The sequence below is a fragment of the Haliotis rubra genome, unplaced genomic scaffold (assembly GCF_003918875.1).
Source record: "Haliotis rubra isolate DU_JTF1 unplaced genomic scaffold, ASM391887v1 Scf194, whole genome shotgun sequence".
Taxonomy (NCBI): domain Eukaryota; kingdom Metazoa; phylum Mollusca; class Gastropoda; order Lepetellida; family Haliotidae; genus Haliotis; species Haliotis rubra.
Window position 1 is genome coordinate 1,200,331 of NW_025765936.1, and position 26,479 is coordinate 1,226,809.

The 26,479-nt window shown below is 39.3% G+C and overlaps 1 protein-coding gene and 1 long non-coding RNA gene across 2 annotated transcripts in view; both read right to left on the reverse strand.

Annotated features, from left to right (window-relative positions):
* The window catches only part of LOC124274771 (histone-lysine N-methyltransferase EHMT1-like), an 84,181-nt gene that overhangs the window by 44,936 nt on the left and 12,766 nt on the right, over window positions 1-26,479 (reverse strand). The gene's annotated exons all lie outside the window — the stretch shown is intronic.
* On the reverse strand, window positions 1,143-20,107 carry LOC124274778. Its single transcript, XR_006898030.1, has 3 exons — window positions 20,097-20,107; window positions 19,343-19,347; window positions 1,143-1,237 (listed from the first exon to the last, which is right to left on the reverse strand). It is a non-coding gene; the product is annotated as an uncharacterized LOC124274778 (long non-coding RNA).

The following is a 26,479-nucleotide window of genomic DNA, read 5'->3' on the forward strand; positions in this document are numbered from 1 at the left end:
GGGTAACCAACGACTATGTCGTATTGGCCAGCTGCAAGATCATTATATAATTCTATAATTTCTATTAAAAGTGGATGTTTACAAGAAATATTTTTGATCGCCTGAAGGCAAGAAAGAAAGTCAGAAAATAGTATATATTGTTTATATTTAGGGTCTCTATTTATATATTTAAGAGCTGTTAGTATTGCGTTTGTTTCTGCTGTGAAAATTGAACTGTCATTGGGTAAGCTGGAAGATATTGTTTTGGACCCAATGACAGTGGCACAAGCAACTGCGCAACCATCCTTGGACTCATCTGTAAATAAGGATTTAGATGTATCATATTTACTTTTTAATTGATTATATTCTTGTGTATACAGTAAGTCATCAGTTTCTGATTTTTTAAATTTAGTGAGTGTTAGGTCGACTTGTGGCCAAACCAATTGCCAAGGAGCAGAAGAGAGAAGACGGGATAGAGATATATTTTCCAGCTCAATGCCGGCAGCAGTAATGAATGGCTTAATCCTGAGCCCAAGAGGCCGAACAAAAGAAGATTTCTTGTTGTACAAATCCTCATAAAGAGGATTAAAGATACAGTGAAATGCAGGATTAGACTCGTTAGAATATAGTTTGGTAATATATTGCAATGATAATTTTATACGGCGTTGGGTAAGCGATGGTTCATCTGCCTCGACGTAGAGACTGTCAACAGGAGATGTTCCAAGACAAAGTCTCAGACCTTGGTGGTGGACTGAATCTTAGAGTTTTAAGTTCCTTTTACAGGCTCCACCATATACGATGGAGCCATAATCAAGCTTCAAGCGGACAAGTGATCTGTAAAGGTGTAGGAGCGTAGCTTGATCCCCTTCCCACCTTGAATTTGACACGACTTTCAATAAATCGAGTGCCTTCAGGCATTTAGTTTTTAGAGATTTGATATGCGGAGGAAAAGTTAAATGGGAGTCGAAAATGAGACCTAAGAGTGCCATTTAAAAACAGTTCTGGGTCTTTATGTGGTTTATATTTACGGTAGAAATGTATTCAATTAGTTTTTGATTTCGAAAATTTAAAGCCGTTTTCAAGACACCATTTATTTATTTTATTTAAACACAACTGTAGTTGCCGTTCTATAGTATGCATATTCTTACCGCGACAAGAAATGTTAAAATCATCCACAAAAAGTGATTCATCAATTGAATCGTTTAAAACCTTGGATAAGCTGTTGCTCTTAATGCTTAATAAAGTGACACACAAAATACTTCCTTTGGGGACACCCTGATCCTGATTATAATGGTCAGACACGGTTGAACCCACTCGGACTTGAAATTGCCTGTCTGATAAAAACTGTGATATATAAAGAGGTAAACGACCCCTTAAACCAAAATCATGTAAATCCTTTAAAATGCCATGCTTCCAGGAGGTATCGTATGCTTTCTCGAGATCAAAGAATATCGATACTGAAAGTTGTTTATTTATTATTGCATTTTTGACAAAGGATTCTAAACGTACCAAATGATCAATGGTACTACGATTTGTCCTGAAACCACATTGAATATTTGTTATGAGATTATTGGTTTCAAGATACCATGTTAATCGATTATTTACTATTCGTTCCATGGTTTTACAGACGCAACTCGTTAAAGAGATTGGTCTGTAATTAGACGGATCAGTATGATCCCGGCCAGGTTTTGGTAAAGGGACTACAATGGCATTAAATATTTAGAAGAGTTTCCAAACATGATTCCTGTAAATGCTTCAAGAGCTGATAATGTATATTATCAGCTCCTGTTGCTGTGTCATGAGCTTGCTCAAGGGCTGTGTGGAGCTCATGTAATGAAAATAATTCATTATAGTCTTCGCCATTGTCCAAGTTAAAATTTATTCTCTTCTTCTCCTGTTGTTTCTGATATTGTTGAAATTCAGTGACGTAATTTGACGAAGAAGAGTTTTTGGCGAGTGTTTCACCAAGCTTATTGGCAATGTCAGACTTACCAGTTAATTTATTGTCACCATCCTTCAGATGGTGAACAGTAGATTTGGAACCTTTCCCCTTAATTCTTTCGATCATGTTCCACACCTTTGAAATCGGTGTGCGTGAATTTATTTTAGAAACATATTTCCTCCAAGACTGACGCTTATTCTGTTTAAATGTACGTCGAGCCTTGGCATTTAATTTTTTTTACTTTATTCAAATTATGGACTGTAGGATGTCGCCGAAGGTATTTTTCAGCTTTCTTCCTGCTCTTTCTGGCCTGTTTACATTCATTATCAAACCATGGCTTACGAATATGTGGAGCTGCAGAGGACTTAGGTATAGTTTGATCAGCAATGTCATTGAGTAAATCGGAAAACAACTGTATCGGATCTTCGCTGTTCACAAATACATCATGTTTTAAGTGATCAGCACATAATGTCTCATATAATGACCAATCAGCCCTGGCGAAGTTCCTTCTCGATAAAGGTGGATCATCACCAGGGTTGATTGTCTTGAGAATGGCAGGGAAGTGATTACTCCCACATAAATCATCATGTACCATCCATTCGAATTCATTATACAAGATGGAGTCAGCAATTGATAGATCCAGGGAAGAATATGTTCCCGTAGCTGGCTGTAAATAAGTGGCTGAGTCATCATTAAAAATACATAAATTATTATCAGAAATAAAATCTTCAATTACCTGACCTTTATTGCTTGTACTTGTACTGCCCCACAGAGGGTTGTGCCCGTTCAGATCGCCCATGATTATACAGGGCTTAGGTAGTTGATCATATAGATTCTGAAGATCAGATTGTCGAAGAGCAGATGAAGCCGGAATGTACAGTGAGCATAGGGTAAATGCAATTTGCAAAGTAAGGCGAATAGCTACAGCTTGAAGATTAGTTTTTAGGTGAACGTCACTATGAATAACATTATTTCTGACTAGTATAGTAGCACCTCCAGTTGCTTTATCCTGGAGGAGAAAATGAGTGATGACACTTGTACTGCCTTAAATCAAATGTATCAGTATGTTTGAAATACGTTTCTTGTAGACAGAATGCTGACGGTTGAAGATCTTGAATTAGTAACTGTATTTCATTGAAGTTATTCTTCAGTCCTCTGCAATTCCATTGAATTATATAAGACAATTGACTCATGATGGTGGTTCAATTGGAGATCTCTCTCGTGAATGGGAGGAGGAGCTATTCCTCCGCTTGTCCTGTGAGGACAGTGTGACCTCCATGTCGAGAGGTCCAATGGGGTTCTCCAGAGGGAGTTCTGAAGGTAAAGGGACAGAAGGTGTCTCTTTTCTCTGTTGTTTGTTTCCTTTTCCTTTTGCTGAACTGGCTGAGTGAGGCTGTTTGATTACTGATTTTGATTGTATCTCAGGCTGACTCACAGTCTGAGAAGCAGAAGTAGACTGTGTGGCTGGGGACATAGGATCAGTAACTGAGGACTTTCGTCGAACAGCTGAAACAGGTTTTTCTGACATGACCCAAGTCAAGTCAGTCTGACAAGCAATAGAGGACATTGTTGCAGTGCGGGTGACTGCAGCGGAATACGTTACATTCAGAGGAGTTGAGGACTGATTAATGAAGATTTTTTTCGCATCAAGATAAGAAATGTTCTATTCACACTTTATTTTCATGATTTTTGCTTCCCTCTGATATACAGGGCAGGACTTGACGAAGAAGAATGCGGGCCGTCACAGTTTGCACATTTGTAGTTTCTGTCACAGTCGGTACCCTCATGGCGGTCTCCAAACCGATGACACACTGCAGAGTTTCGTCATGAGTGTGATCCGTGACCGAAACGTTAACACTTATAACACCAGAGTGGATTGGGGACATACCCATCCACCCCGATGTTAAAATATCCTGCCTTGATCGACTGCGGGAGTGAAGATCTAGCAAAAGTCAAGAGATACGTGTTTGTCTTTGTTACAATGCCCTCTTTCTTGATTGTGAAACGTTTCTTGGTCTACAAGCTCCTCAGCAATGTCCATTTCACTCATATCATACAGACAGCGGGCCCTGTCACGTATGATACCACGACAAGTATTAAGAGTTCTGTGCACAGACACAGCTACCTCAACATTGGCAAATGTTTTAATTGATAACAAATTGAGAGATTGCTGTTTCCGTGCACATTCCACCAGAAGTGAACCAGTACAGAGACGAGTAACATTTCTAACCTCGCCACAAATCCCAGAGATCGCTTTCGAAATAGCAAATGGGTTTAGCTTAATCGGAAGAAGATCCGTAGCTTCAATAACCAGGAAACGAGCCCATGAGTCGTCGTTTGCAGAATTTTCAATAGAGTGATCTATTTCATTTAGACGCCTCTTTTTTTCTTTTCTAGATGAACCAGCTTGTGTTTGAGACATGGTGAAAGGAAAGTGATTCGTCACCCCTGCTCCCCACCCACCACGGAGTGTCAACAAGGACAGTGTCAGATAGCACCGGGTATCCAAGATGCCGACACCAGGGATACAGGGGTGTTATACTCAAACAGCTGCATTTATCTACCAATTTAATATCCGGTTATTTCGGCCCATGACAAGAAACCAGAGACATACATCATTTGGAGGCATTATCACCAGATTGGCCCATGAGCCACTGTCTTCTGGCATAGGACTCTTGGCAAACATATAAAATATAATTTGAAATATAAACATTTAGTGTCAAAAATGTACAAAAACGTACAGTAATTGCATAGGAATGTTGTCCATGCACAGGGCATGGCAAGACCAGCCGATTGGTAGAACCGGGCCAGTTCTACCACCCGTCTAGGTGAAGTAAGGGCCGAAGTGGTGTGTTGGGCAAAGGGAACACAGTTCCAGGATCCTATTGCCCTCAACCACCAGACTCCCGTCCTCCACCGACACAGGGGTGCAACTCATGGCAAACGGGTTGGCGGACCAAATATACCCCCGGGTCCACAACGGGGGGTCGAAGAGCGCTTAGCGTTACCCAGCACCCACAACGAGGAGGTGGCTCTTCACGGGTGCCAGTTGCCATTCGATAATTCGGAAAATTACACAGAAATTATGTGATTGTAGGTAAGATGATTCCTCACAAAAGTGCAACAATTGACTTGGATCTTGCGAAATTTAAATTCATGAAAAATGTTTATGCTACACTAAAGTAACATGTAAGTCTACGGAAGTTACGTCAAGTGTCCGAATACTTTTTTGTTTTTGAAGGACTCTGTAGATTAAGGAAGGGCAAACTTGCTTTATTCTCGTTATTTCTAACATTGAAACTGACGGAATGTTAATCTCTGGGATAGCCGACATTTCGATCTTTACCACCACACACTGCTACGTGTTTGTACCTTTGTTGTTTTTTCAAAGCACATTGCTTCCAACAACAAGTACGGTTGTGTCAGCAGCTCATTCCCACTTACCCAATTAACTGGGGGATTAAAAAAAGAATAAAAGTTACGGGTCAGTGATTTTGCAGGGTGAATTTGTTACCCCAGCTTTGGCTGTGACATAACTTCACCCAGCACTCCAATCAGGGCCAATCAGAGCAATCTCATGACCATCGTTAAACTAGATAAACTAAGTGACCTACATTCATATCATTTCCTACAAATTGAATTCTAATAGAGTGAACTATAACAAGTGACCAACGACAGGTATTATGGAAATGTCCTTGTTTCTCCATTGCACTATGGCAAACGTTCAAGTAAACAATCGTTTCATACCAAGTGGATGCAGCGGTCAGTACTTGGCCTACAGGGGCTGTAAGTTCAGTATCAAGACCAGACGAAATCCTTACATCCATTTGAAGTGTTGGGAGAACGATTGTCGATCAACATTCAACTCTAAAGATGGCCTTATGATATCTTACAAGGATGTACAAATCATGTAGAGGGATGGCATCGTAAAATGAGTGATGTGTTTGCCAAAAGCCACCCCAACATTTATAAGGACTTTTTTAACAAGGAACAAGGCTGGGTAGAGACATGTATTCTTCAGCTCAGAAATGGTGCCAAACATTGACTCAGTATCACATTTAACTCGATACCAAGTGCATTGCAGTGCATATATGTGATATGATTTCATATGATGTTGATGTTGTGTTTAGTTGTATAACTGGATAACTTGTATATATATAACTAATACATATACGTAATGATTGAGTCAGAAGTAGTTTATATTTATCACATTTGGTCCCGGATACTATTTCACAGGGAACAAAATAAGTGATTAAAGGGGATTATCACGCCCCAGTGATTTCTTCTACTGAAACAATAGGAGTTGGGTAAGTGGGAAGACCCCGTGTCAGCTGCGGTTTCTGCCTCAATAGTAGAGTGAGAATGTGCACTGCCGCCGTCGCCCGGTATGAGTGCCTGACAGAGTTTGCCTGACACCAGGGGTAATCTACAACAAGGATAGGTCACTCGCTTGCTTTCTTTACCATTTGTTCTAATCAGAGAACATCCAACTGACATGTAGAGTTCCCCAGGCTTCCATGCTTGGTCCCGTACTGTTTACTCTATATACATGTCAACTTGGAAACATTATACAAGAACACAGTGATCCACACCACTTCTACGCTGATGATTCCCACCTGTGGAAAGGTCTTGACCCTGGACCCTCAGTTACAACAATCAGTTGTACATGACATGCATTCAAGATGTAAAGACTTGGATGGCAACTAACAAACTACAGCTGAACGACGAGAAGACAGAAGCTATAGTCATCGGACCATCGTCTAGACTCAAGAAGCTTTGCGTCGATCATCTGTGTGTGGGGACAGCTGACATCAAATTCTCACCGGTTGTGAGAAACCTGGGTGTTCAACTTGATTCCAACGTCACTATGACAGATCACATCAACTATCATTGTCGTATCTGTTATTTCCATTTAAGGAATATTGGCTCCATTCGCCACCTTTTGACTGTTGACGCCACATCAACTCTTGTGAGAGCTCTCATATTTTCGAGATTGGACTACTGCAATAGTTTCCTCGTTGGATGTTCCAAAGAAACTATATACAAACTGCAAAAAATTCAAAACACTACCGCAAGAATCGTCACAAGAACCAGCTCGAAATCTCACATATCACCAGTATTGAGATCACTTCAAATATTGAAGAGAGTGGATTTCAAACTGTTGACTCTCATTTACAAACCTGTCCATCATTAAGCTCCCAGATATCTCAACGATCTCATTGCTGTGTATGAACCTGCAAGAGATTTCAGATCTGCTCATCAACTACAGCTTAAATTGCTGTCATACCGTATGAAAACTTTTGGATCACGATCATTACAAATTGCTGCTGCACGCAAATGGAATTGTCTGCCATTAAACCCCAGGACCGTCCCAACACTTGGTGCATTTAAAGCAAACCTCGAGCTCAAAACTCATTTGTTCGAGAATTAGACTTTTCATCATGATTTATATGTTTGTGTTAGAGCTTTGAGTATGCTTTGTTGCGTGGAGATTAGCTCATTTTAAGACATTCATTATTATTATTATTATTGTTTTTTTACAGATTTAAGATAGTTTGCAGCAGAGAGGGTTAGGGTGATCCTGGCACAGTCAGGCTAGTAAGGCTCATCATCAGCTCAGGGCCCTTGCCCCCTCTGAATTCATCGGCTTTATCAAAAAGGACAAGATCAGGTTTGTTGGCAGGAATTCTTCTCAAGCTGTATATGGGCCTATTCCACAGAAGTTTGAAAGCATCATTTTCCATTACGCCCTGGACATATTCAGGGTCGTACCATGGATGGACCTCGGAGTCAAAGCCACAGGCATGTTGGAGACAGTAGTAAAAGCAACGAGCCATGCCATCACGTCGTTTAAGATATGATGTTTGTGCCAAGGAAGGGCATCCACTGACAAGGTGTTGGACAGTCTCCGTGAATTCATTGCAAAGTCGACATTTCATATTGATATTTTCTTTAAGAATCACATTTAGGCGATTGTGAGTGGGAAGTGACTGGTCCTGAGCAGCAAAAAGGAAGCCCTCAGTTTCACATTTAAGACCAGCCGACTTCATCCAGGCGAAGGAGTCAGTGGGATTGCTATTCTGTTCAACACACTGCATGTACACACGATGCAATGGCTTCTCAGAAAGCTTCTCCACAAAAGACTGACTCTGGGCAGACTTGGTGAAGGACTTCACCTGGTTTACTCCCATCACTGTACCGTCCAGCAGTACATCGCCATCAACAAAATCAACCTCAAATTTCAGATTCTGTCATCATGAGTCTTCACATGCAGCACCAGAGGATCATCCAATAAATAAATATGTGCAAAGGTACACAATAAAATTCTATCATGAAGAGCCTCCACATTAATCAAACCCCGACCTCCAGAATTGATTGGCATGTATAAACGGTTAAGAGAGGAACGAGGATGTTGGGCTCTGTTATCAGACATGATCCTTCTGTTCAGACGGTCAAGACTCTGGATGTCTTGTTTTGTCCAATCAACTACTCCAAAGGAATAGGAAAGGACTGGCACAGCAAAAGTATTGGTGGCATTGACCTTGTTTCGAGCATTTAGCTCTGAGCTCCAGATTTTCTTCAAAGGAGATTTGTACTCGGCCCGAAGTTTTTCTTGAATCTGGGCATTCTGGAGCTTGTCTCGAACATGCATTCCAAGATAGGTGTAGGCCTGATTTTCCACAAGATGCTCAATAACTCCCCGTTGTAACTTGACCGATCCATCATTAGTTACCTTGCCACGTTTCAAATAGTATTACATTTGTCGAGTCCAAATGTCATGCCAATATCAGTAGAAAAGGACTCGACAAGGAGAACCTGCTCTTTCAAATTTGAATCACCTTTGGCAAGGAGCTTGATGTCATCCATGTAAAGGAGATGAGTTAGAGGTGTTGGGGATCTGTGCTGAGGAGGTCCGGGATGGTAACCCTCCTCTTTATTGAGCAGAAAGCTCAAAGGATTTAAAGACAGACAAAAAAGCAAAGGACTAAAGGAATCCCCCTGGAAAATCCCTCTTCTGAATGGAATAGTTTCCGAAGTCTGCACCTGCCCTTGTGAGTACATCTCAAGTTGAGTCGACCAGCAACTCATTAAAGACTTGAGTAAATCAAGTAGTCACTCAGGGAGGTCAATACAATGAAGAGACTTCAGAATCCATTCGTGAGGGACAGAGTCGTATGCTTTTTTGTAGTCAATCCAGCACATGGAGAGGTTGCGGTGATATGTTTTAGCCTCTTCCAAAATCATTTTCTGTAAAAGAAGTTGATCCTTGCACCCCCAACATCCCTTTCTTGCTCCCTTCTGCTCTCTATAAATTATATGATTGGAAGAGCAGTAAGATGACACGAGGTTTGCCAAACACCCTGGGAATATTTTGTATTGTGTATTCAAACATGTGATAGGGCGGAAGTTGTTGGGATCAGTCAAGTCTCCTTTCTTGGGGAGAAGTATTGTGCGACCTTTGCAGAACCATGGAGGAACATCACCTGTGTCTACGAGAGTATTGGAACAGTGTAGTAATGGTGTTTGGACACAGGGGAACAGTTTCCAATACCGGTTTCGAATGCCATCAGGCCCTGGAGCTGTATAAGATTTGGACTTTTTAATAACACTTTTCAGGCAATCTGGTGAGATGTAACAGACAAACGACCTAGTTACCTTCTCATGCATTGCATGGTCATAATCACGGACCCATGGTGCCTCAAGGTTACAGTTGCCGGGTACAGACCACAAATGTTTCCAGAACCTTTCATTGGCATCCATAGGAGGCCGTTTGTCATGTTCACCATCACCCTTTGTAGAAGTGCTTTTCATTGTTTCTAAAAAGTTTATTTTGTTTGATGAATTTATTTTTTTTCCCCATTTTTTCTGTGTTTCAGTCCAAACCTTTATTTTGGCCTTTAGGGAATCGACTATTTGGAGAAGTACCTTTTCTTTTGTTGTCTTGTACTGTAATTTAAATTTTCTCCAAATTGCCTTTTGCCGTTTTGACATTGTACTCCCTGATGATCTTAACTTCAGGCACAGCTCTATCCAGGAAATGTATTTTCTAGTTTCCGTTAGTTTTCCTAAAAACCGTTTTTTCTTTGGTGCATTGTTCTTAGTATTAGATGTTTGAAACTGTGTGAATTTCTTTCAAGGTTCGAGCGGCAGCATAGACACAATTAACTTCATGTAATGAACAGTCCGATGAAAGTTTCATAGAAATAATATTATTTAATAAATTGATTTCATTTTTAGAAAAGATTCATTTATTTGTTTAATTGGCCTCCGATTGTCTAAAGGTATGCCAGATATTTCATTATAAATAGAATGAAACAAAATATACACAGGATTTTCCTGTCAGGTAAGCATACATGGGCATGGCATTGTCCGCATGCAGATTCAGCGACTTGCCATTGATACTCTGATTTTCAGGCCATCCCGTCGCTCTCGCACATTCAAGTAGTGTGGTTTTAAGGTGGTTTGACCAAGATATTCTGGTCGGGTTCTGTGCCTTCCCCTGGGGCAAGTCCCATCTCATCTCCAGTATGGTTGGTGTCACTACCGGAGGAAGGCTGACTGGGCTACGGAAGTGAACTTAAACTTTCCTTTTGGCTGTCTGTAACCCAGTGAAAAACCAGCTTCGGGGGGTCAGCCCTAACTGGGTGTTGGACGTTTGGTTCAGGGAATATAATAACACACACACACATCCCCCTCCCATCTAGGTCCACCACGGAGAGGCGTACATCATCAGGCCCTTATTATTATTATTATTATTAATTAGCGTGTGCCTCGTCATGCTCCAACGCACACAGGGACCTGGTTCGTTCCCAGCGCAACTTCGGCCGCGTTTAACAGTACCTCAACCGGTTTATTGTATCAATCGGAATTTTACAATGAATGAATGAATGAATGAATGAACGAATGACTTATAGCAAGAATTAAGAGCAAGAATTATATGTGAATAAAAAAAAGAAATAAGGAAAAAGAACAACAGAAAGAAATACATATGTGAATGAATGAAAGAATAAATGATACACCACGGCCACCCCTCCCCAAACATGTTAAAGAACGCAAAACTATACCTAGAACACATGTGTTAACATCAGCTGTCCTAATTAATTCAGATATATTATTGCATGTGTGGAATGGCATGGACATTGACAGAATGTTAACTGACACTGTCACACACCCCTCAAAAACAGAAACTATCACAAAGCCTTGTAAACACCTTTCCAGTTTTGTCAAATACTAAGATCAACAAGAAAGAAAGCAGCTTTAGAACTATAACACTCAAGCATCACAAGCATCAATGGCGGATCAGAACAGATCACACACCTCAAATACACCCTAACTATGTTTTTAAAGTTATAAAACTACCACTATTACTTGCAAACACCTTTCAACTAAAGGTATATTTCCCTTCTAAATTTTAAATAGCGATATAATTTAGTCTTTCTTTGCTGTGTACCGAGAATTGAAGCCAGTAAGCTACAACATGCCGACTTGAAACTTTACTACAAATCTACTGCACTAATACTGACACTAATAACAATTATTTGACTTAAAATTAAGTGGCAGAATAGGTAACTTATCTTCTACATGTAGGTTTTCAGTTGTCACAACGCTCAGCGAATGTAATCAGCTATTAAAAATAAACCGGGCTCAATCTTATAAACTAAGCTGCCGCCATATTGGCTACACTGGTCACGTGACGAGCCGAGGCATACGCTAAGGGGCTTTTCGAGGAGTGACTACTCCCCGTTATATAGTCTGACACTAACTTTAAACTGTGTTGCACAAACACCAAGTCAAGTTGCCATGCTACCCTTCACATTGCGAGATAAACACTGAAGTTTAATCTTTTTTTTATTTTTTTTTTTTAATATCTTTATTTCCACATTTTACATTGTACATGAAGAATACATTCACATAAGTATATTCATACAAATATTCATATACAATATATCAAGTATCTTCAATACACACTCACAAATCCCCTTCATACAATGAATGAACATCTTTGAATATCTTATCTCAGTGATTCCAATACAAATAATAGTAATTAAATACATTTATTATATGTTTTCTGACCTAGTATTTTCTGTAAATAGATTGTGGAAAGATGACCAGAAGGTAAAAAACTCACTGTTGCTGCATGTAGAGTATGCATTATATTTTGTAATTTCATAGTATTTTGATACCTCACTTACAACATGCTTGAAACTTGGAACTTGTTCTTTTATTTTTTGTGTGTATATTACCTGTTTCACAACAAGACATATTGCATTTAAAGAATTGTTTTTCCCTTTAAATCCAAGTAAGATGTTTTCTGGTGTAAAGTCAATGTTATCTTCAGTTACAGTCATTAACCAACTGGTCAAACTCTCCCAAATCTTTTTAACATGACAACAATTACAGAGTAGGTGGACCATTGTTTCTAGTTCCTTTGAACAGAATGTACACAAAGGTGTGACCTTTAGACCGATCCTATTAAGAAAATATTTGTGGGTATAATATCATACAATATCTTCATTTGTAACCATTTCAAATTGCTACATTTTGTGGATCGTTTTGCCATCGTATATATATTTCGTAGCATTGTGTTATCATACTGTGTTTCAAAGACTCTTTCCCACTTTTTATGTGCACTGAAGTTTAATCTGCTTCACATTAGAATTTACGGAATTGTCTAAAATACCATGTACACTAAACAGGGAGGGTGGGGTGTGGTGGGGACATCAAGGAAAGACATTTTGAATAGTCACGGTTAATGAATTCAAACTTAACAGATGGTGATTCCATAAGGAGGAGTAGGTACTGGCTAGCGACCAGTTATCGCCAACACCTGTCTGTAGCGCTTGAGAAGACAGCATGATTTGTACTTTCGTAGTATTTCACGCACTGACATATCACTAAAGCTATAGGCTACGAGAGTTAAAATCAAACTGTCTTCGCAAGCGCCACAGCCACGTGTTGGCGATTACTGGTCGCTGGCCAGTATAGTGCAGATGCTTTTGTTTGTTGATCTATTTTTTCTTTCAGTGTAATAATGTGAATAATCATGTATGTTTATATATGAAGTCCCCGTAGTATATACTCGCCCCTAACCTAACCCTAACCCTGTAGGCGAACAGATTCTTGAGTTTCTCCGTTCATGTTTATGTTCAAAACAAAATTATAACAATTTATTCAGTTACAACATTTCAACAAAGAGGAGCATCTCAGCTTTTAACACACAACCATTGCACAGCTTATTACATTTTCAGATTCAAACTGTAAAAATAAATTTAGGTAGTGTTCCTTTTTTTCCCTTTTTGCAGAGGCACGTGGTCTTGATGAACAGATATCTCAGTCAAATCAAACCATATATAGTTAATACCTCTGCTATAACAAATGTATTTAAAATTTATCCATACATAATATTAAAAGACAAAACATGTGGAAAGGCGAAAACTGAGGGTAGTAGTTATAATGCTTATGTGCTATGTATAGTTTTCTGAACAACATATTCCCTGTTTCAGCCTCGACTGGTCCGAGCCCGAGCAAGACGGTTCCACCAGTGACGACACAAGACACCGATCTACACGGTAGGTGGGAAAACCCAACAGGCAGGAAGCTCAGTCCTTAATTCTCCTTCCATTTAACACGCTGATGTATATATACCAGTGGAGATTCTGACTTGAGGGATGAGTCTAACCTATGGTATCGATCAACGTTCATGCTGTCAATCACAGGATTTCAAACTGTAAAAACTAAATTTAGGAAGTGTACCTTTTTTCCTCAACAGACGCGTGGTCTCGATGAATTGTTCTGTCAATCAAACTGAACGAAATATATTTAATACATCTTCCATAACATATGTATTTAGAGTTTGATCCTGCATAATATTGAAAGGCAAAACATATGTGGAAAGGTGAATACTGTGGGTATGCTATGTATAGTTTTTTTTAACAACATATTCCCTGTTTCAGTGCCAGTGACGACACAAGACTCCGATATATCGGGTAGGTGGGAGGAAGCTCTGTCCTTAATTGTCATTCCATTTAACACGCTGATGTATATACCCGTGGAGAGTCTCGCCTATGGTATCCATCGACAATCATGTTGTCAATCACAGGATTTCATGAACCGGGTATTTATGCTGAGGTCGCCATCAGACAGCTGAAATACTGCTGAGTGTGGCGTTAAACAGCAACCAAAGCACTGTGACATAAACCAGCGTTACATCTTATTACCCTAATATATACCAAACAACAGTTGTACAGACATTATCAACTTGTAAAGTGCAACACACGTTAACACTCTCCAGACGTACACACAATATTGCAACATCTGGCTCTAACAGAGAGTTATGTATTAAACACACCATCGTTAATTCCAGAAACCACATGTTGACATTCCCGTCATGTTGTATTGTTGTCGATCACCAGCAACAGACCGCGACCTCTACTCCGCCAGCAGGGACGGTGACCTGGAGAGAGTGAAGCGGATCCTGTTAGCCGGTAACGTGGATATCAACACTAGAGGAGGATGGAGCACCACAACACCGGTGATGGAGGCGGCACTCAGGGGTCACAGACATGTGGTGGCGTTCCTGGTGGGTAGGGACGGTGACAACGTCCTTCACTTGGCCTGTATAGGTGGAGACTGGGAGACCGTGGAGCTGATCCTGTCCCTGAACGTGGTGGAAATCAACGCCAGGAAGAACAACGGGTGGACAGCGGCCTTCTGAACGAGGCGCGGGAGACATAAGCGAGTGTTGGATCTCCTGGTGTCACGTGGTGCTCACTGAAGTCAGTGTGGTGTTGGTGTGGACAGAGACGGAGCACATGTCGTTACTGACACTGACGAGGTGTGTGCCGTTTACGTAGTCGTGTGTCACGATTCACATGATTTCCTTTTTCTTGGTGAATATAAATAAAACTTGTTGAATGTATTTTCAGACTTTTTGTCATTTGTTGTGTTTGGAACCTCGCGTGATCAGGTAAGAAAAATTGTGAAGTGAGTGTAAACATAAACGGTGAGTGATTGTACGAAAACGTCGTCCGTCTTAACATAATAACAGACAACAACAAACAGTTTGTTTACATGTTGCTGCACTCTGTGACCTCACCAAGCTGACGTGACAGTGACAGTGACAGTGACGTCACACTGCTGGTGACGTCACAAATATACACTGAGGTGCCCGGCCGTCTTCTCAGCCAGATAGGACATAGAGCGGCGCAATGCTGCCATACAACATATTAGTCAAATACCATCATGTGGTCGGGAAGGATACGTTAGATCGTTTAACAAAGGAAGCATTTAGCAGCGTTCAACCAACTATAATCATTTCCAAAATGTAAACACAATAGGATTATCTCCTAATTACTGCTGAAATTTAACCCTTTTGGTGCCACAGGGAAATGTACCCTTACTTCATGGACAAAACTCACAATATACAAAATAAAAACTTATAACAATCATCACCCAAATAATCTCAGCTTTATTAATTCAATTCTCTGTTTCTTGATGTAACATTGCTATTGAGGCAAAGTACAATTGCTGATATGCTCGGTAAGAATTATATACCTCGTAAATCTCGCCATTTTTGACTAATGAAGCCATTCGCTGCATCGTTTACTGTATGTTGCAAATGTGAATATCATATAGTTACCCGGTGAACTGAATTGAAAAATTGTCTATTAAAGATCACTGGTATGTGGTCTTTCTTAACAAATCGCCAATGGTTATTCTGAAACGTCGCCTTTAACCCTTAAATCGCTTGGACTGTCTCGGAAGTAGGCAAACACAAACGCCGAAGTGAGCTCTGCGTTATGATTGATGGTGTTTACAGAATCGTGTTTCACGTAAGCTGGTCATGAGACGCCTGTTACGTCACCAATAACTAACACTCAGCTGCAACGCACACATATAACCCCCTGGATGCCTTTCAAATAATGTTGATGATATTAACCACCTGAATGCCGTTCAAATAATGATGATATTAAACCCCTCGATGCCGTTAAAATTGTTGATGATATAAACCCCACGATGCCGTTTAAATAATGTTGATGATATTAACCCCTGGATGCCGTTCAAATAATGTTGATAATATTAACCCCCTGAATGCCGTTCAAATAATGTTGATGATATTAACCCCCTTGATGCCGTTCAAATAATGTTGATTATATTAACCACCTGAATGCCGTTCAAATAATGATGATATTAACCCCCTGGATGCAGTTCAAATAACGTTGATGATATTAACTTCTGGATGCCGTTCAAATAATGTTGATGATATTAACTCCTGGATGCCGTTCAGATAGTGTTGATCATATTAACCCCCTGGATGCCATTCAAATAGTGTTGATCATATTAACACCCTGGATGCCGGTCAAATAATGTTGATGATATTGACCCCCTTGATGCCGTTCAAATAGTGTTGAAGATATTAACCCCATGATGCCGTTCAAATAATGTTGATGATATTAACCCCCTGGATGCCGTTTAAATAATGTTGATGATATTAACCCCCTGGATGCCGTTCAGATAGTGTTGATCATATTAACCCCGAGGATGCCGTTTAAATAATGTTGATGATATTAACCCCCTGGATGCCGTTCAAATAATGTTGATGATATTAACCCCCTGGATGCCGTTCAAATAATGATGATATTAACCCCTTGGTGCCGTTCAGATAGTGTTGATAATTTTAACCCCCAGGATGCCTTTCAAATAATGTTGATGATGTTAACCCCCTGGATGCCGTTCAAATAGTGTTGATAATATTAACCCCCTGGATGCCGTTCAAATAATGTTGATGATATTAACCCCTGGATGCCGTTCATATAATGTTGATGATATTAACCCCTGGATGCCGTTAAAATGTTGTTGATATTAACCCCATGATGCCGTTCAAATAGTGTTGATAATATTAACCCCCTGGATGCCGTTCAGATAGTGTTGTTCATATTAACCCCCTGGATGCCGTTCAAATAGTGTTGATGATATTAAACCTCTGGATGCCGTTCAAATAATGTTGATGATAATAACCCCTGGATGCCGTTCAGATAGTGTCGATGATATTAACCCCCTGGATGCAGTTCAAATAATGTTGATGATAATAACCCCTGGATGCCGTTCAGATAGTGTTGATCATATTAACCCCCTGGATGCCGTTCAAATAATGTTGATAATATTAACCCCCTGGATGCCGTTCCAATAGTGTTGATGATATTAACCCCCTGGATGCCGAGTTGTTTTGTTTGTTCTGACACACAAGCCCGAAGAGTCAACGTTGTGCGAAAGTCGTACTCGCGCGGCCCTAAATCTACCTTAGGCTATAAAAGAGCTCAGTAATGTAGAATATTGAATTAAATTCCCAATCCGATGCATCTGTGAAAATCTGTGTTAGACCTGATGTAACTGGAATCCTGCTAAGCCCAACTCACTCACTCATTCCATAAGCGACCCGTGAAGAATTGGTCTTTTATAACCTACGCTTGTCTTAAGAGACGACTAACGGGATCGGGTGGTCAGGCTGGCTGATTTGGTTGACACATGTCATCGGTTCCCAATTGCGCAGATCGATCCTCATACTGTTGAACACAGGATTGTCCGGTCCAGACTCGAATATTTACAGACCGCCGCCATATAGCAGGAATACTGTTGAACAACAACCAACCAACATATCAACCAATCCTATCCGATGAGTAGGTGAGTGAGTTTAGTTTTACGCCGCACTCAGCAATATTCCAGCTGTATGGCGGCAATCTGTAAATAATCTAGTCAGGAACAGACAACCCAGTGATCAACAGCATGAACATCGATCTGCGCAATTTGGGACCGATGACATGTGTCAACCAAGCCAGCGAGCCTGACCACCTGATCCCGTTAGTCACCTCTTACGATAAGCATGGGTTACCGAAGACAAATATACTAACCCGGATCTTCACGGGTATAATCCTATCCGATTGGATAAATTCAAATATTGAATGTAATTACGAAGCCGGCCTGAAAAGTTGTCACCCCCCCAAAAAAACAACAACAACCAAAACAACAACAAACAAAACAAAAAAAACTGCAGTAAATGTCTCCAAAGCACTTCACGACGATATCTGTTTTCGTCCTCATGGAATGTGTGAAGGAACCAAATAATGTCTGGTTGTATCTGTTGTTGACGATGAACCAGACTATTCCAAAGCAAGGATCCACTTTGTAACCGGATACGTTGGAGTGTCACAAATTACAAGAAATATTGAAATTACACAACATGAGAAATCATGTAACAGCGAAATGGATGGTCCTGTCACATATCTTCATTAGTTCTTAGATTCCCATATTTCGCTGTTTGTGTAGATGTACTCTGAGTAATTTTTCATCATCATTAACAGAGTAAAAGTTACTTCTTCAAATGTAAAGAAATTCCTGAAAACATTACACCATGATTTGCTTTATGGAGTATTTATTTTATTGCGACGTCGGAAAAGACGACATTTGAATGTTCATTGATCAACATATGTGCCTCACATAATTTCCGTTAATGATATAAAAGGCTTCGTTTTTGCTGCCATTCTTTCCACAGAACATGAATGAATGAATTACGATTTAAATAATGCCCTTATAGATAAACAATATGTACTAAAGCACGTGTTGCAGTTATGTGTAGGGGGCTAGAGATATGGTGTACTGCGCTAAATGTGTCACTTTCGTTTGTAAATATTGTTAAAAATAAATAAAATGCAAAGGATAAAAAAGCCCAAAACATATAGCCTATGTCCATCTATGGCATCATATTGAAATGTAAAAAAAATTCACCTGATGAAGGAGTAAGTCTATACCCTGAAACGTGTTCCCGATAAACGTGTTCCCGACTAGGTCTTACGTAGGACTTACTATCTCCTACGTAGGACTTAGTATCTCCTACATATGACATAGTATCTCCTACGTAGGACATAGTATCTCCTACGTAGGAGACAGTAAGTCATACGTAGGAGATACTAAGTCCTACGTAGGAGATATTAAGTCCTATGTAGGAGATATATTAAGTCCTACGTAGGAGATATTAAGTACTACGTAGGAGATAGTAAGGCCCCAAAACAATTTCACCGTGGCCGTACTATGCTTCCGCAGGGAAGAATTGTTCGTCTTTATGTTGTTTGATATATATAAGAGTCATGCCCAATGAATCGCCTGGAGCTCGTTAGTATGAAACATTTGATAATTTTCAGGTTCCTTGTTCTATTACGTAATCCATATTACTCTGAAAGAAAAAAATATACCCCCTTCCCCACAAAACCCTAAAAACAAAACAAAACAAAACAAAAATAAAAAGTAGAACAGGTGGAAATATCCGACAATGTTCTCTAATCTTAATTCAAAACCGAACGCGTTAGTGGCCTCGCCTTTTAAAGTCTCCAGTGGTGTCGCCCCACGTCAGATGATAGGTGGTTAAACTGTAACTACAATAACAAACACCGAATTCTGTGATAACAAATAACGTCTTGTTTATTCACTGCATTAATCGCCAAAGAAAAAAATGATAAATAAAAAAAAAACATATATCGAAGTTTTCAAAAGGGATAGTTGACATTTTAAAATTCCGCTGTATATCCTTACCCACCCAAATAATAGAAGTAACCTCATTATCTTGACCTACATTTGCATTTAACATGACGTTGCAATTGGAAATTTAAGAAATGGTGTGGAATATCTAGTCATCAATATCTGATAATTGGTACCAAGAAGCGTTTAGAGTTCATGAGAATGTTAGATATTCCACACCATTTACATACATTAGGGACTATCGCCGTTCAAGCGACCGCCCCTATGCTACCACCCCACGTCAAATGCACGTTGTGCAGGCCAGCTAGGAAACGCCACCACACACGTCAAATGCACGTTGTTGTAGAAGTTATATATCCCAGCGGGCTCACAACGTTGAGTCAACGTTTAATCAACGTTGACTTTTGGTTGTTTGTTTGATCAACCTTTCATAAACTTTGATTCAACGTTTATCATGCGACCAAAGCAAATTAGTCGAGATTCGTTTAGTTGTCAACGTTGTTTCAACGTAAGGAACCAACAAAATGTCAACTAATTGTTTCCTTGGCAAATTTGATACATAATTTATATTGGTAATAGGCATCCAACTTAGCATCTATCATTTCTGAACATTAATTTCATAAAAGATCCAGATTGACCTAGTGACAGATATAATCTAATATATTGTGTGATTGTGCATCGATCAACGGACGGAAGTGTTACGTAAATCGCAATTGAAAATGAAAAAATCAATGATTTTAGGTATAAAGTCATCAGGAATCCGAATTGCATTAAATTCGAAATTTTCCCACAAAACTGTCAAAACTGTATAATTCCCGACAATTAAAGAATTTTGCTTTCAAACACATGCCAGATGTTGACCTTTCGATCGCTTCGTTTGGTCATATCTGGACATGCGCACATTTATCGCGCGCGCATAGGCAGTTAGTTGATCGTTATCAGTTCGGCGTTTCAGATTGGCGAAGTTCAACGAAATATCGTTCTATTTTCAACATCTTCACGGCATGCTGGTGTTTATTTGGTAAGTATTTCATTCATGTATGAGGAAAACGTAGGAATATTGTTTAAATCTAGCAGGTCAATGTTACAGGAAACGCCGAATTAGGGCTGATGTTTATCTCACAAGGTTATCGGTATGTCACGTACGTGTTTCTCAATTTCGTGGAAGCCCGTATTTTCCATGAAGTTGTTTTGTTACTTTTCATATATTTGCATGCACATATTTGGCATTTTATTAATATATAGTCGAATAAGATTTCCTTTCGTACCCATCACCCGATTTGAATTTTGCAAATATACATTGTTAAATAATCAGTGAAGTACATCTATATAAGGGACCGTTCATAATTTATGGCTGGGGGTGTGGGGTGGTGGTGGTGGTGATGATGATTTTAAGGGGAGGGGTTCACCCGTTTTGTTCAGGGGAGCTAGGGGGATGCAATTTCGTACACACGTACTATGTTTAAATTTATTAGAAATCATGGGAAGGTTGGGGGGTGTCATTCATTGATTTTGTACAAGGCATGCAGGGGGCACTTATTTTGCACATTCATGGGGGTGGTTGAGAGGTAATTCACATTGTACACGCTTCTCCATATAAATCATCATCACCCCCTAGCCATAAATTATGAACGGTACCTAAGGGCAGCTAGAGGGGATGAGAGAATGGTGAAAGGAAATCTTTCTCAGATCATGCAACGAAAATTCACATCAAAATGTCTTGTGTAAGTCTTTGTGAAGGGTGAAATTTTACATAATTTATTTGAACTTTTATTTATTTACAAAATGTGTAACTTCACTAATGATTCTTTGATGGGACAAGTAACAGAGCTGCACCCATAGACTTTCATTCTTACACTGGTTTGGAAGGGATGTGATGATTTATATCTCTAAATGGTTAAAATGTTACATATAAAAGAAGTCATTTGGTAAGGAACATTTAATTATGAGAAATAAGATTTATTTTTAATGGAATTTGCAAAAATCTCATCTTCGAAGATTGGGTGGCATCAATTTGTGGATCACGTGAAAGGAGCAATGCTAAGGTAACAAGTTTTTAACATTTCACTTGTTTGCCAGCATAATGTTATCCATCACAAAGTTTAAGAAAAAGATGATAATGCTCTTTCATTACCACCCACTTTGTTTTCTTATCATTTAATGTAAAATTGGCTTTTGTTACAATTAATGACTCGTGTTAGCGAAATTGCTACATCAGTACAACTCCTATTTAATTTGAAATAATCATTTCTGGAAAACTAAATCTGACAGAATAACAACAAACTTCCATTGTTTTGTTTTGATGTCAAGAATGAATGTTGATGGGCAAAACGGCAAGTTTTCTTCTAAGAATACGAGGTTGTATTCAATTATCTCTGGTAAGTTAATTACCAAATGCTCTTTGTCAGCATTTTCATCATGACCATAGCAAATAATATATGACAGTAAAGCATCATCTAATTCATCATAATTCATAGTCTAATTGAATAATCAACTTGCAGTTGAGGATTTTCTTTGAAAATGTTTAAGAAAACTTCCATTCCTTTAGTTAAAAATATAAATTGTTTACACTATAAAAGTACGGAGTACCTTTAGAATACAGCACCACAACTTATACATTTTTGTCATTCAGTAAATTGCTCCATCACATAGAAAAGTTTTTTTTATTAGAATCGTATTTTTCGAAGCGGTAATAATGTATTACACTGGACACGTCAGTCATGCTTGTGCCGATTCAGTCAATGCATTCTACATATTAGGATTAATTCAAGAGGTTAGGGCTAGGGTTAGGGCTTAGGATTTAGGGGTTAGGGTTAGGGATAGGATTAGGATTAGGATTAGGATTAGGGTAAGGGTTAGGGTTAGGGTTAGGGTTAATCCAATATAGCAGGTACATGTCCGGTGTAATATGTGAGTACCATTTGTTGTTGTTCCTTTTGCATTTTAATACTGCCGGTTCGGTCAATGCATTCTATTTATTAGGATTATTTCAAGGGATTAGGGTTAGGGTTAGGGTTTAGGGTTAGGGACCTAATCCAATATAGTAGGTACATGTCCGGTGTAATACGTGAGTACCATTAATTGGTGTTTTTCCTTTTGCATTTTAATGCTTTTTTCACACAAAAACGGAAAACCAAAAACGTTGTCGAAAGTACACTATGAAATGGTTTAATGTACAAATTTTGGGCTAATGGAAATTTACCTGGAATTTGCACTCAAGCCTCTTTCACACGCAACATTTGTTCAGTAATGATTCGAAGGCTAACTCACCCCCGTGCCGTCACTACACATGCTCATGTCTCCCTCGTTCCTTAGTGCAATCCACATTATCCTTACAGTGTTCCCTACATCACTTTTATGTCACAAAATCACTGATTTATATAAAAGCACGTCATTCATGCATGCAACGCCAAATCTACGTCTGACGCCTGACGTCAACAACCCTTTTCAGTTTGAGGCATATCGGCTCATTCCACGCCACACGTTATCTTGTAGATTACGGAATGGGACGAGTGTGCCAAATGGCATCGGGTCCATTCGGCAATTGTCCGTAGATTATTATCACAAGACACCAAGTCTACCCGTAACCTTCGTAATTGCCCGTGACCTATTCGACTCTTTCCGTTCATTTCCATGACGTCACAGGAATGACTCGATAAATTTGCACAGTGTGCAACAGTGTGGACGTAGCTCAGTAGGTTAGCTGTCGGGCTACTGGCTAACAATCCGAAGGTCACGGGTTTAGCGTGTGACGGGTTCTCACAAACTGGTTGCTTCTCTTAATGACACGTGACCTAAGGTAGGGATCGTCCTCACGAGAAGTTGTGGTGCTGTATTCTAAAGGTGCTCCGTACTTTTATAGTGTAAACAATTTATATTTTTAACTAAAGGAATGGAAGTTTTCTTAAACATTTTCAAAGAAATTTCTCAATTGCAAGTTGAATATTCAATTAGACTATGAATTATGATGAATTAGACGATGCTTTACTGTCATATATTATTTGCTATGGTCATGATGAAAATGCTGACAAAGAGCATTTGGTAATTAACTTACCAGAGATAATTGAATACAACCTTGTATTCTTAGAAGAAAACTTGCCGTTTTGCCCAACTTTCGTTGCATGATCTGAGAAAGATTTCCTTTCGCCATTCTCCATCCCCTCTAGCTGCCCTTAGGGACGGTTCATAAGTTATAGCTAGGGGGTGATGATGATATATATGGAGAAGCGTGTACGATGTGAATTACCTCTCTCTCCCCCCCTCCCAATGAATGTGCAAAATAAGTGCCCCCCCTGCATGCCTTGTACAAAACCAATGAATGACACCCCCCGAACCTTCCCATGATTTCTAATAAATTTAAACATAGTACGTGTGTACGAAATTGCTGACCCCCTAGCTCCCCTGAACAAAACGGTTGACACCCCCCACCCTTAAAATCATCATCACCACCACCACCACCCCACACACCCCAGCCATAAATTATGAACGGTCCCTTATATAGATGTACTTCACTGATTATTTAACAATGTATATTTGCAAAATTCAAATCGGGTGATGGGTACGAAAGGAAATCTTATTCGACTATATATTAACAAAATGCCAAATATGTGCATGCAAATATATGAAAAATAACAAAATAACTTCATGGAAAATACGGGCTTCCACGAAATTGAGAAACACGTACGTGACATACCGATAACCTTGTGAGATAAACATCAGCCCTAATTCGGCGTTTCCTGTAACATTGACCTGCTAGATTTAAACAACATTCCTACGTTTTCCTCATACATGAATGAAATACTTACCAAATAAACACCAGCATGCCGTGAAGATGTTGAAAATAGAACGATATTTCGTTGAACTTCGCCAATCTGAAACGCCGAACTGATAACGATCAACTAACTGCCTATGCGCGCGCGATAATTGTGCGCATGTCCAGATATGACCAAACGAAGCGATCGAAAGGTCAACATCTGGCATGTGTTTGAAAGCAAAAATTTTTAATTGTCGGGAATTATACAATTTTGACAGTTTTGTGGGAAAATATCAAATTTAATGCAATTCGGATAACTGATGACTTTATACCTAAAATCATTGATTTTTCATTTTCAATTGCGATTTACGTAACACTTCCGTCCGTTGATCGATGCACAATCACACAATATATTAGATTATATCTGTCACTAAGTCAATCTGGATCTTTTATGAAATTAATGTTCAGAAATGATAGATGCTAAGTTGGATGCCTATTACCAATATAAATTATGTATCAAATTTGCCAAGGAAACAATTAGTTGACATTTTGTTGGTTCCTTACGTTGAAACAATGTTGACAACTAAACGAATCTCGACTAATTTGCTTTGGTCGCATGATAAACGTTGAATCAACGTTTAGGAAAGGTTGATCAACCAAACAACAAACGACTCAACGTTATGAGCCCGCTGGGATATATAACTTCTACAACAACATGCATTTGACGTGTGTGGTGGTATTTCCTAGCTGGCCTGCACAACGTGCATTTGACGTGTGATGTGGCATTTCCTAGCTAGCCTGCACAACGTGCATTTGACGTGTGTGGTGGTATTTCCTAGCTTGCCTGCACAACGTCTTGTCACAGTCATTGGATCGACTATCAACTCTCCGGACAGACGCTATATCCACTGCAATAGGGGCGGTCGCTTGAACGGCGATAGTCCCTAATGTATGTAAATGGTGTGGAATATCTAACATTCTCATGAACTCTAAACGCTTCTTGGTACCAATTATCAGATATAGATGACTAGATATTCCACACCATTTTTTTCAAATTTCCAATAGCAACGTCACGTTAAATGCAATTACTTACGTGAGTAGGTCAAAATCATGAGGTCACTGCTATTATTTGGGTGGGTAAGGATATACAGCGGAATTTTTAAATGTCAACTATCCCTTTTTAAATCTTTGATATATTTTGTTTTTTTTATTTATCTTTTTTTTCATGGGCGATTAATGCAGTGAATAAACAAGACGTTATTTGTTATCACAGAATTCGGTGTTTGTTTTTGTAGTTACAGTTTAACCACCTATCATCTGACGTGGGGCGATACCACTGGAGACTTTAAAAGGCGGGGCCACTAACGCGTTCGGTTTTGAATAAGATAAGAGCTATTATAAATCCATTTTGCGACTTCATATGCCAAAACCTGTAGCTTAATCTCCATAACATTATTTGGTAGTCACTGTATATGAAATCAGCTAAACATTGTCGGATATTTCCACTTGTTCTACTTTTGCAGGGTTTTATTTTTGGCTTGGTTTTGTTTTGTTTTTAGGGTTTTGTGTGTGGGTTTGGTTTTTTCTATTTTTTTCTTTCAGAGTTATGTGGATTACGTAACAGAGCATGGAACCTGAAAATTATATAATGTTTTATACTAACGTGCACCAGGCGATTCATTTGGCATCACTATTATATTTATCAAACAACATAAAGACGAACAATTCTTCCCTACGGAAGCGTAGTAGGGCCACGGTAGAATTTTGGGTCTTACTTTTTCCTACGTAGTACTTAATATCTCCTACGTAGGACTTAGTATCTCCTACGTAGGAGTTAGTATATCCTAAGTGGGTATCTCCTACGTAGGACTTAGTATGTCCTACGTAGGACTTAGTATCTCCTACGAGGACTTAGTATCTCCTACGTAGGAGTTAGTATCTCCTAACTTGGTATCTCCTACGTATGACATAGTATCTCCTACGTAGGATTTAATATCTCCTACGTAGGACTTAGGATTTCCTGTAGGAGACAATCGATATATGTTTATATAGATTAATCTGAAACGGTCTACTTAAATCCCCAGAAACGCACACAATCTCCTGTTTCACTGTTTCAGTCACTGTGAGAGTCTACAGTCATTCGTTTCATTCACTATTAGATTCTACAGTTATGGGTTTCATTTACTGTTAGAGTCTACTATCATGTCTTTCATTTACTATTAGAGTCTACTGTTTCCTTTACTATTAGAGTCATGTGTTCAACTAATTGTTGCACA